Here is a 10,399-nt window from a genome sequence, read left to right as displayed (position 1 = left end):
CCTGCCTCTGCCTCCCAAGTGCTGGGATTAAAGGCGTGCGCCACCACCGCCGAGCCCGTTATAGAAAAGTCTTAAGAGAGGAGAAAGTTCTCGGCTTGTGTCACCTCAAGACCGGTGAGGGCAGGCCTTTGCCCATGTTTTTGACATGCTTTGGCTGGATTTAAAGTGTCCCTAGGACTTCCCTAAGGTGGTGATCTCATGGTTCCTTAGAAGAGGAGTTGCCTGATGCTGTTTGTGGTCCAATTTCTTCCAGTTCTCTGTCTACTTCTGTGTCCTGGGAGTGGTTTTTTGATAAACGCTTGGTTAGTCCTCACATCAGGGTCTTTTAGAGAAGATTAAGACTGAGGCAGCTTTTCTTCTCACTCACCATCTAGTTAGAAACTCACTAATTCCACTCTACCCTAAGGAACCACATCAGCTGGATATTGATTTGACTACTCAACAGAACCTCAAACAACTTGATTTATCGTGAGGAGTGATTTTCCTGGTCCTGAGACAATCCAGGACATTGAGACCTGGGTTGAGAGATCCTCTGCTCTGGGTTTCCTCCTTTCTCAAGGTCGGTGGCTTCATCTCCTTGGTGTAGGACAGCTCCCTTCACCCTGGACATGAGGAAGGTGTATAAATCGCTGTCTTCTCAGATGCATGGCCACATCTCGCAGGAATGGCAACTAGCTGAGCGAACACATCTAGTTTGTAGCTTTGGGCCTTTCGTTGCTGGAGAGGATGGAGAGGAGGAGTGGAATTAGCAAGTGTGTGTTTTTGGCTCATCTCCCCTCGCTTCCCTTTCTTCTATTCCCGTGCAGCCCAGATGCTGACCTGCGAGTTCTCCAGGGAGAGCTGATCTTCTAAGTTGGTCCTTTCCAGAAATGGAATTTAGTCATTCATTCCAAAGCATGCCATTTAGCTCCTCAAGTGAGATGTTGAAACCTGGGAGCAGTGATCATAAGCAGAGTGATGTGAAAGCAGAGGTATTTTATTTTGCCCGTTTGTTTTGTTTTTTAATTTTTGCAGGAAAAGAAAGCAGGGAGTAGTGAGTGAAGCAGGAAAGGAGAGAGGGAAATGCAGAAAGAGAGATTTGGGTCAATAAGATGGCTCAGTGGGTAAAGGTGATTGCTACCAAATGTGATAACCTGATTTTGATTCCTGGGACCCACATAATAGGAGAGAATCAACACTCGCAAGTCGTTCTCTGACCTCAGCATGCATGCTATACACATGCAAACACACACACACACACACACACACACACACACACACACTGAATATAAGTTTTATTTATTTATTTATTTATTTATTTTTGGATTTTTGAAACAGAGTTTCTCTGTGTATTCTGGCTATCCTAGAACTCACTCTGTAGATCAGGCTGGCCTTGAACTCAGAAATTCTCCTGCCTCTGCTTCCTGAGTGCTGGGATTAAGATTTTAAAAGGAAAAAAATGGAAAAGAGTTCAGAAGAAGCTGCATTTTGTCTTGTCTTAGTCCAGAGGTCCTGTTGGGATAGAGGCATGGCACGGAAGCTGAATGATCTTGCTGACCTTTTACCATCAGCTTCAGAGTCCCATGGGGACAGCTACAGAAGAGCTGCCCAGAGTCAGTGGTTGTTCTTATGGGAGCCCATTCTTGGGAGGAGTAGCTCCCAGTTTTGTGGGGGGCAGGATTCAGGATCCTTGGATCTCGGTCTCTGGTCTTTCCTTTGGATTCCTTTTTCTTACTCTGGAGGCAGGAAAAAACTGGGATGGATTGGTGAAATCCACAGTCCTGTGTCTATAGGGATGGTTGACATTACCGCTTACCCTATAGGGATAAATGCCATGACACTGGGACTCCCAACCCAGGTATATCCCATCAAACAAAGCAGGTGGTAGAGTTAAGAGATTCTCCATGTGTCTATTTCTAGGTATGTCTTTTAAATTAGTTATGCTTAAATTAGCAGTAATCTTCTTTTAATATTCTTCTCTTGAAGCAGCTAGTGTAGTTTCAATCAGGCGCCTGATTAATATGCAAAAATGATTTGTTTTGATTCCAGTCTAGTAGGCATTTTTCCTTTTTTTTTTTTTTTTTTTTTTCCTTTCTTGCAAGGCAACTTCCTTACCAAGTTCCTTTGCTTTTAAAGGACAGAAGAAATACATCTTCTTGGATTCAGAGGCTGCAGATGGGAAGGCCTCTCGGAGCTGGTGTGAAATGCCAACAGCATGGCTTAGCCAGTGGCAAGACTCTTTTTATAGTGTTCAGCCTATTCAGCAGTGCCAGCTCTGGGCAGTAGAGACAGCCCAGTCAGTAAAGTGCTTGCTGTGCAAACACAAATTCAATCCCAGAACCCATACAATTAAAAGGAAGTTGGGTATGGTGACATGGTTTATAGTCTTAGTGGTTGTGAGGCAGAGACAAGAAGGTCTCTGGGACTTGATATCTAAACAGGCTAGCTGACTTCTGACTTCCATATACATTTTCATGTGCCCTCACACCCAAGTCCCAGCCTTACCTTAAGGTATAATCGGCCCCTGTCAGTACCACTTCTGGTTTTCTGTGAGTTATAACCCACATTCTTTGTTTTGTCTGTTTTTGCATTTTACTCTTGACTGGGTGCTCTTGTGTAGTTATTTAACATCTCTGAATCTAGCTTTCTATTTTTTTTTAAAGGAGATCACTACTGACTGGGGACTGTGTGAAATATAAATCTGTAGTCCTTTGTCTCAAAACCTCAATATATCCAGAGGTCGGATTTTTGGGGGTGGTAGGAAGGCAATCCAGCATGTATATCATGCTCCTATCGTCCTCAGCGGAGTCTAGAGAGGCACAACATCATCAACACATTAATATTTCTGCAGCCAAAATCATGAATATTCATGTAGCATAGCATCAAGACTAAAAATAACCTCCCATCAGTGGAGGGCAAGGGTTTATAACTGAGTTACAAATAAGTCTTTCAAAGCCTTTAGATGCTGTGACTGGAAACTAGAGGCTGTGACCCTGTCAAGAGATGACTTCTGTGTCCATCCATCTCTTTCTTAGCAAGTTGGAAGATCAGAGGACCAAAGGGGATGCATGATACAGGGGACACGGTTTCCCGCTTGCTGCTTCCTCCACATTCCTCCTTCATGGACTGGGCTTTTGTTAAACCTTTTCTTCTCTGGCACTTTAAACGTCTGATTTTGCATAAACTCTGCAAATAGAGGAGACACTTGGGAGGAGAGTGTACTGCCTGCAGTTCCAGCACTTAGAAGGCTGAAGTGGGAACACCATAGGAATGTCTAGGTTGGTCTGGGTTCTATAGAGATCGTGTCCAGGAAACTATGAGAGCAGTGAAGCATAGAAACCCAACCCAAACCCAAACACATAAACAGGTGATGGTCTTTAAAAGGCTTATGTGGAATTGTCTAGAAGATGGGAGAAAGCTCTAATTTTCCAGGTAACATTTCTGGAAGTTCAGAACACAGCCAAAGAAAACATTCCCAGTGGCCAGGAGCCTGTGGTAAACCACCAGACTCTCATGCTTCCCCTCTGACTCCCACACGGTCAGCAACCTCTGGCTAACCAGCTTGACTCTGTAACATTGTTTCATTTTGTTTGTTACAACATCTCCAAGTATATGATCCACAGTGTTCATGATAACTTAGCAAGGTGGTGAATTCTCTACACCATTCCACATATATCACATATTCTCCTGAATATTTCTTGTGAAAATTTAAGTTGGGATAAAATGTTGTTCAAGGGATAGTGAATCAGTGGACTTGACTACTCTGGGGAGGTGTTTTCTTCTTTCCCTACATTTTATTTACTTATTAATCAGTTACTGAATCCTAGGGGCTATTGTTAACATCTACATCAAGGAATCAAGGATTCCTTATATAAATCAGTTAGGGTCAGGTGCCTTTCTTGTTTTTATCTTATTTATTATTTATTTTAAAATGTAACACATAAATCATACATGTTAATGGGGTTCAGAGTGGTCTTTCTTACATGCAAACACTGATCAATTCCAGTCCCCCACTTTTCACCCTCCCCTCTCACCAAATTTCTAATAATCTCTATTCTACTTCCAGGCTGACCTTTTCTTTTTAGATAGCCATCCATATGTGAGGGAAAACATATTTCCTGTGTCTATCTTATTTCATGTAACTATGTAACTGACACACTATAGACTCATCCTTACTAATGCAAATAACAGGATTTCATTCTCATTTATATACAAAACACCACACACACACACGCACACAAGAGGGAGAGAGAGAGAGAGAGAGAGAGAGAGAGAGCGCTTAGTATGGTGGCACATACCTTTAATTTTAGCATTTTGGAGGTGGAAGTAGGGGGTTCTCTATGATCTCCCCTGAGGCCAGCCTGGTGTACATAGTGATTTCTGAGTCAGCCAAGGCTACATAGTATGATGTATACACGTAAGCCTACACACACACACACACACACACACACACACACACACACACACTGCCATCTTTCTCTTGGTTTTTCAAGACAGAGTTTCTTTGGCTGTCCTGGGACTTGCTCTGTAGATTAGGCTGGCCACAAACACGGTTAATAGTCTGCCTCTGCCTCCCCAGTGCTAAGATTAAAGGCAAGAGTCGCCATGCCGGGCTGACCCTGTCTCAAATAGTAGACAAACAAGAGATGTAGACATACAGACACACACACTGAAAGAGACTCTCAGAGAGATTTTGTTGCCTGTCCAGTGTCAGCAGCTGACCCCTGGCCTCATTGACAAGAAGCTCTTTGTCCACTTCACCATCTCTTTGGTACACCTGACCTCACACTACTGTCCATCTTGGCAGAGTCTTGTTATTCTCCTCCTGTGGACCCTCCTCTTCTGCCACATGGAACTACATTTTCAGATGAGATTTTCCTGTTAGATTTCCATGTGAGGCACTTGAAGGAGGGTGGGGAGTAGGAGAGACAGAAACCAGCATGAGCCTATTTCTGGAGATGTGATTGACTGAGGGTGACTTTGCAGATTTCAACAACACTTGGGTTTTCCAGAGAGGCATACAAGGAAACTACCTTTCATACCCTTGCAATGTCTTTATGCTCCACCCTCTGCACTTGCATAAGTCCTTTGAAAACACCAGCTGTGTGTTCCCTGATAAGGATAGCCAACAGAATTCACAGATCCACATAATAGTCACCCAATCACAGAGGTGGAACACAGGTACATTGTGCCTGCATTGTGTTTTTTTGTACAGTTTCTGATTTCAGCACCACAGTGTTGGACAGTTCCAAGCCAGCTTGCTTGTCAGTTCAGTGCTTAGAAGTATGCTAAACAGAACTAGATGAGAAAGGGAACACTGTGAAGGATAAAGGGGAGGAAGCAGGAGTTGGTACAGAGAGTCTTTGATGACAACGTGGATCTACCTCTTGTGAAAGAAAATGGGCAGAGAATCACGTTGGGAAAGCCTTAGACCTCTGAAGAATGGTTATTCCTCCGTGTGTGTGTGTGTGTGTGTGTGTGTGTGTGTGTGTGTGTGTGTGGTGTCTGTGGCTCCTTTCATATCTGTCTTGACTGGGCTATCTCTCTTGACAGAGAGACCCTGTCCTCCAAGAGGGGCTTTGCACAAGGTCAAGAGGCCATGGTTTCAATATTTTTGGGGACAATACACTCACCATGGGATGAGTGTACTGTGGCACATGGAGGCAGGGTCCAGCAGGTGACCTACCCCTCAGAGCAGGTTCCACAGAAACCCATAGTAGACTTCTATGGATGCTCCAAGGAAACCCATAGCTTCCAAGCTTTCCTCAAACCAAAGAGCCCATGGGACTTGTACATACAGTCTGCCCAAAAGTGCAGGAGAGATCGTGGACTCTGGCGGATGGGGACCTGAGTGTTCAGCTCCCCTTCTGACTCAGGGTCCCAGCAGGACTGAATTCACTGTACACAGCAGTGACCTGCTCATTCATACACAATCCACTCAATGGTTAATTCCCCCACATCCCACTGCCTGGCTCCTGCTTTGTGAGGTCACTCTTTGGATGCCCTGTATGCACACAAGCCCTTCATTTAAAATCTGAATTTGGAGGGAGACAAGAAAAGCCTGACTGAAGGGTTAAGCGCTGTAGAGGAGCTCAGCTTCAGTGTTCAGAGTAAGAGAGCCATACAATTGGGGAAATGGGGCTGACCCTTGAGGGTAGAACTGAGGTTTCCACCAGTGCAGACTTTGCATACTAATAGATTTGTTTTATTTGGTGTGTAAATATGTTTGTGTGCAGGTACATGTGTGTGTAGGTACACGTAAAGACCAGAGGGCAACCTAGAGCTGTCTGACACTGGACAGGCAATATAATCTGAGAGTCTCTTTCAGCGTGTGTCTGTGTCTCTACATCTCTTGTTTGTCTACTGTTTGAGACAGGGTCAGCCTGGCATGGTGACTCTTGCCTTTAATCTTAGCACTGGGGAGGCAGAGGCAGGCTGTTCTCTGTGTTTGAAGCCAGCCTCAAACAAGATCAAGTCCCAGGACTGCCAGAGAAACTCTGTCTTGAAGAACCAAAAGAGAGACGGTTGGGCAGGGATGGGGATGGGGGGCAGGTACATCTAACTATGTAGCCTTGGCTGGATTTGGGGGTTGAACTCAGGTCTTTATGCTCACAAGACAAGTGGCTTACTACTGAACCATCTCCTCAGCCCTGACATTTGTACTCTTAAGCAAGATTGTGACATCAAAGAAGGGAAGAAGGGAGTAGAAAGACTAGACACTCATCCAGTAGGAACTAACAGTGAGGTGGTGGATGATCAGTACATTCTCCATGGACCAAAAATTTGTCTAAGGACAGCCCATGCTGGAAGCTGATGGACCTGACCCTTCTTTGGGACCAAGCTGGCTTAGAGGGTGAGCCAGGTTAATTTTCACTCTCCACTTAACATATCCTAGGATATGTCATATATCCTGGGAAGAGAGTCTTCATGGGAAATAGATGGATTGCTCCGTGGGCTTGCCTGTTGAGGGTTGTTTTGGTTACTGGTTGAAGTGAGAGGATCCAGCCTGAACTATGGGCAGTATCACTTCATGAGCCCCGAACTGTGTGAGTGAAGAAAGCCAGCTGAGCTAAATACTAAGTACTAAATACTGTGAAGAAAACCAACTGAGCTAAGTGCTAAGTACTGTGAAGAAAGCCAGCTGAGCTAAGTACTAAGTACTAAATACTGTGAAGAAAACCAACTGAGCTAAGTGCTAAGTACTAAGTACTGTGAAGAAAGCCAGCTGAGCTAAGTACTGTGAAGAAAGCCAGTTGAGCTAAGTACTAAATACTATGAAGAAAGGTAGCTGACTTAAGTACTAAGTACTGAGCAGGCAGGAGGTGTGCACTCATTTCTTTCTGTTCTCATGGATGCAGCTGTCATATGACCAGGACAGTGGTCATCTTCTTCTGTCCCCGTGCCGGTACCCAAGGCTCCCTGTATATCTCTGACAGCATTGGAGGTGAGCAGAGGAACTTGATGCAGCCTTCTTTATGTGGAATTATGGAGCATCCTGACCTTTGACCCTGCCCCTCCTATCAATCTATCAATCTTTGAAATACGTGTCTAGACCTGAGGGCTCTTATGTTCTGCTCCTTTTACCCACTACAAAAGAGAAAGCTTTTGTTGAGGAGGCCACTAGGGCTGTCACCCCCCTCTGGGGCTGCTGTGGGACCAGCTGCACTCAGCACTGTTCAGTGGATACTGTACATCTGTCTAGGGACACTTTGCTGAAGCTTTCCTTTATCATTTAGCCGCTGGACATAGTGGCACACACCTTTAATTCTCAGCACTTGGGGTGCAGAGGCAGTTGGATCTTTGTGAGTTAGAAGCTAGCTTATACATACTGAGACACTGTATAGAGACAAAACATAGCATTACAACCTAACACCGGGGAGAATGAATCCAGAGGGTTTGGAAGGGGCATTGTTAGTTTGTTTTTAAAGGCAGGGTATGCTGGCTAGCTTTGACATAAGCTAAAGCCATTGAGAGGAGGGAAGCTCAGTTGAGAAAATGCCTCGGTAAGAACCAGCTGTAGATAAGCCAGTAGAGTATTTTCTTAATTAGTGATTGGTCTCAGGAGGGCCCAGCCCACTATGGGTGGTGCCACCTATGGGCAAGTGGTCTTAGGTTTTATAAGAAAGCAGGCAGAGCAAGACATGAAGAGTAAGCCAGTGAGCAGCCCACCCCCATAGCCTCTTTTTTAGCTCCTGCCTACTTGAGTTCCTGTCCTGATGTCCTTTGATGATAAACCGTGGTGTGGAAATATAAGTAAAATAAACACTTTCCTCCCAAAGTTGCTTTGGTCACAGTGTTTCATCACAGCAATAGAAATCCTCGAGACACAGGATCTCTCCATGAAACTTGCTGTGTAGAACGGACTGGCCTTGAGTTGTCAGAGATGTGCCTGCCTCTGTCTCCCTAGTGCTGGCACTAAAGGCAGGCACTGCCCCACCCAGGTAAAGATCTTTTTACTTATAGCATATCATTCTCTATCTTTTTAAAGAAAGTATTTACTTAAAATATTTATTTTCTGGCCAGGGGCAGCACACACCTTTGATGCCAGCACTTAGGAGGCAGAGGCAGGTGGATTTCTGAGTTCAAGCCTGGCTTATAGAGCGAGTTCCAGGACAGCCAGGGCTGCACAGAGAAACCCTGTTTTGAAAAACCCAAAAATTAAAAAAAAAATTATTTATTTGTGTTCCTGTGTGCATGTGCCTCAGCAGGCATGTAGACATCACAGGACACTTGTAGGATCGGTCCTCTCTTTCTGTCATGTGGGCCCCAGGTATGGAACTCAGGTTGTCAGCACGCACCTTTACCCACTGAGCCGCCTCACTAGCCCTTCATTGGTTACTTCAATGCTATTATTGTATATTCTCTTGGATTTTGATCCAAATGGAGGTTATTATGTACCAAACAAACATAATCCTGAGACATGTACGGATGGATTATGCTTGGCATAAGAATTGAGTAGAGAGCTGATGTAGGAACCTGAAGAACAGTCTGCACAGTGCCCACCTGCCAGCTACCTCTCTGTTGGGTGGGATGTGTGTTCTGTTCAGAGGCCACACACCACAGCAAGCTCAAACTCCTGAAGTCTATAAATAACCACAGATTTAAAAGTCATATTTATTCACCAGAACGGGAATGAACAAACTGGTTCATTTGTGGACTTTTAATCTTCGAGGTACACAAGCTTTATAGAGGATCAGGTTTCCAAACTGTTTTGTTTGCTTTTGATACACAGCAGTGGTATCCTGTGATCTGTTCAAATACCTGTGGGCACCGGCTGGAACGAGGAGGGGCTGAGGGATGTTCTAGTGAGAAATGCTAATGTAAAGGGAGCACAGCCAGGATCTAAAGGTGACCTTCACCGAAAGGACCCAAATTCCAGGTGGTAACAAATCTCAAAGCCTCACGGAATGGGACAAAGAAATTGGATTCAAAAGTCCCCACCCTAACTCATCTCTTGTTCTAAGTGAGAATGCGTGTACTGGATGAAGGAGGCCGACCTCAGTTCAGGTTTCTGATCCAAATCTCTGCTGCAGGTGTCTGATCGTCCTTTGCTTTCTTCTCTGCAAACACACAAAGCAGCCTGGTAGAATTAAAGACACAAAGGCTGACAGTAAACAGAATCAAGGAGTTTCACAGTAGAGGTCACAAAATGTGGCTCCTGTTCAATGTGTCTGCAGGTTTGTGGACTAATTCTAATTTTCTAAAGTATGAGCAGACAGTAGAGTAGAATTAAAAATCCATGCTAGTACCTGGGGAGAAGGCTCACTCAGACAAGGGCGTACTGCATAGACTGGAAGACCTGGGCTTGATCCTTAGAATCCCGAAGCTCCTGGAAGCTGGCCATGAGCTGATGCTCTCTTCTAGGCGCACATCTGGGAAGACAGAGGCAGGAGGACCCCTCCCCTGGGATTTGCTAGTCTCACCCCATTTGTGAACTCTAGGTCTAGTAAGAGATCCTGTCTTTAAAATCAAGGTGGGTACCAAAGTGTGAGGGAGAAGGGATGGCTTGCCAGTGATCTGCCACTAGCCATCCCCAAGATAGCCATGGCATATGCTCCTTGTCCTCTACAGTTAGAGACAAGCAGCTACATCTTAGCACAGATTTGTTTAGGGCATATTTCTGGTTTTTATAGCTAAGGGAAGTTGGATTGCATGAGCTGTACAGGCGTTCTCCAGAGTGGCAGAGGGAAAGTCAATCACCAGGGGCTGGAGTGAGCCTGAGGGGTGAAGGGAAGAAGCAGCTGACCACATCATCTTGCCCAAGGCCTTACCTGGCTCTCACAACCTCTGCTTTGTGTTATTAGAGAAACTGTGTTCTCATGGATGAAACAACTTCTTCTTCTCCTTCTTCTCCTTCTTCTCCTTTCCTTCTCCTTCTTCTCCTTCTTTCTCCTTCTCCTTCTCTTCTTCTTCTTCTTCT

Source organism: Mus pahari, chromosome 10, assembly GCF_900095145.1.
Source record: "Mus pahari chromosome 10, PAHARI_EIJ_v1.1, whole genome shotgun sequence".
NCBI lineage: Eukaryota > Metazoa > Chordata > Mammalia > Rodentia > Muridae > Mus > Mus pahari.
This window is presented reverse-complemented; position numbering follows the sequence as displayed.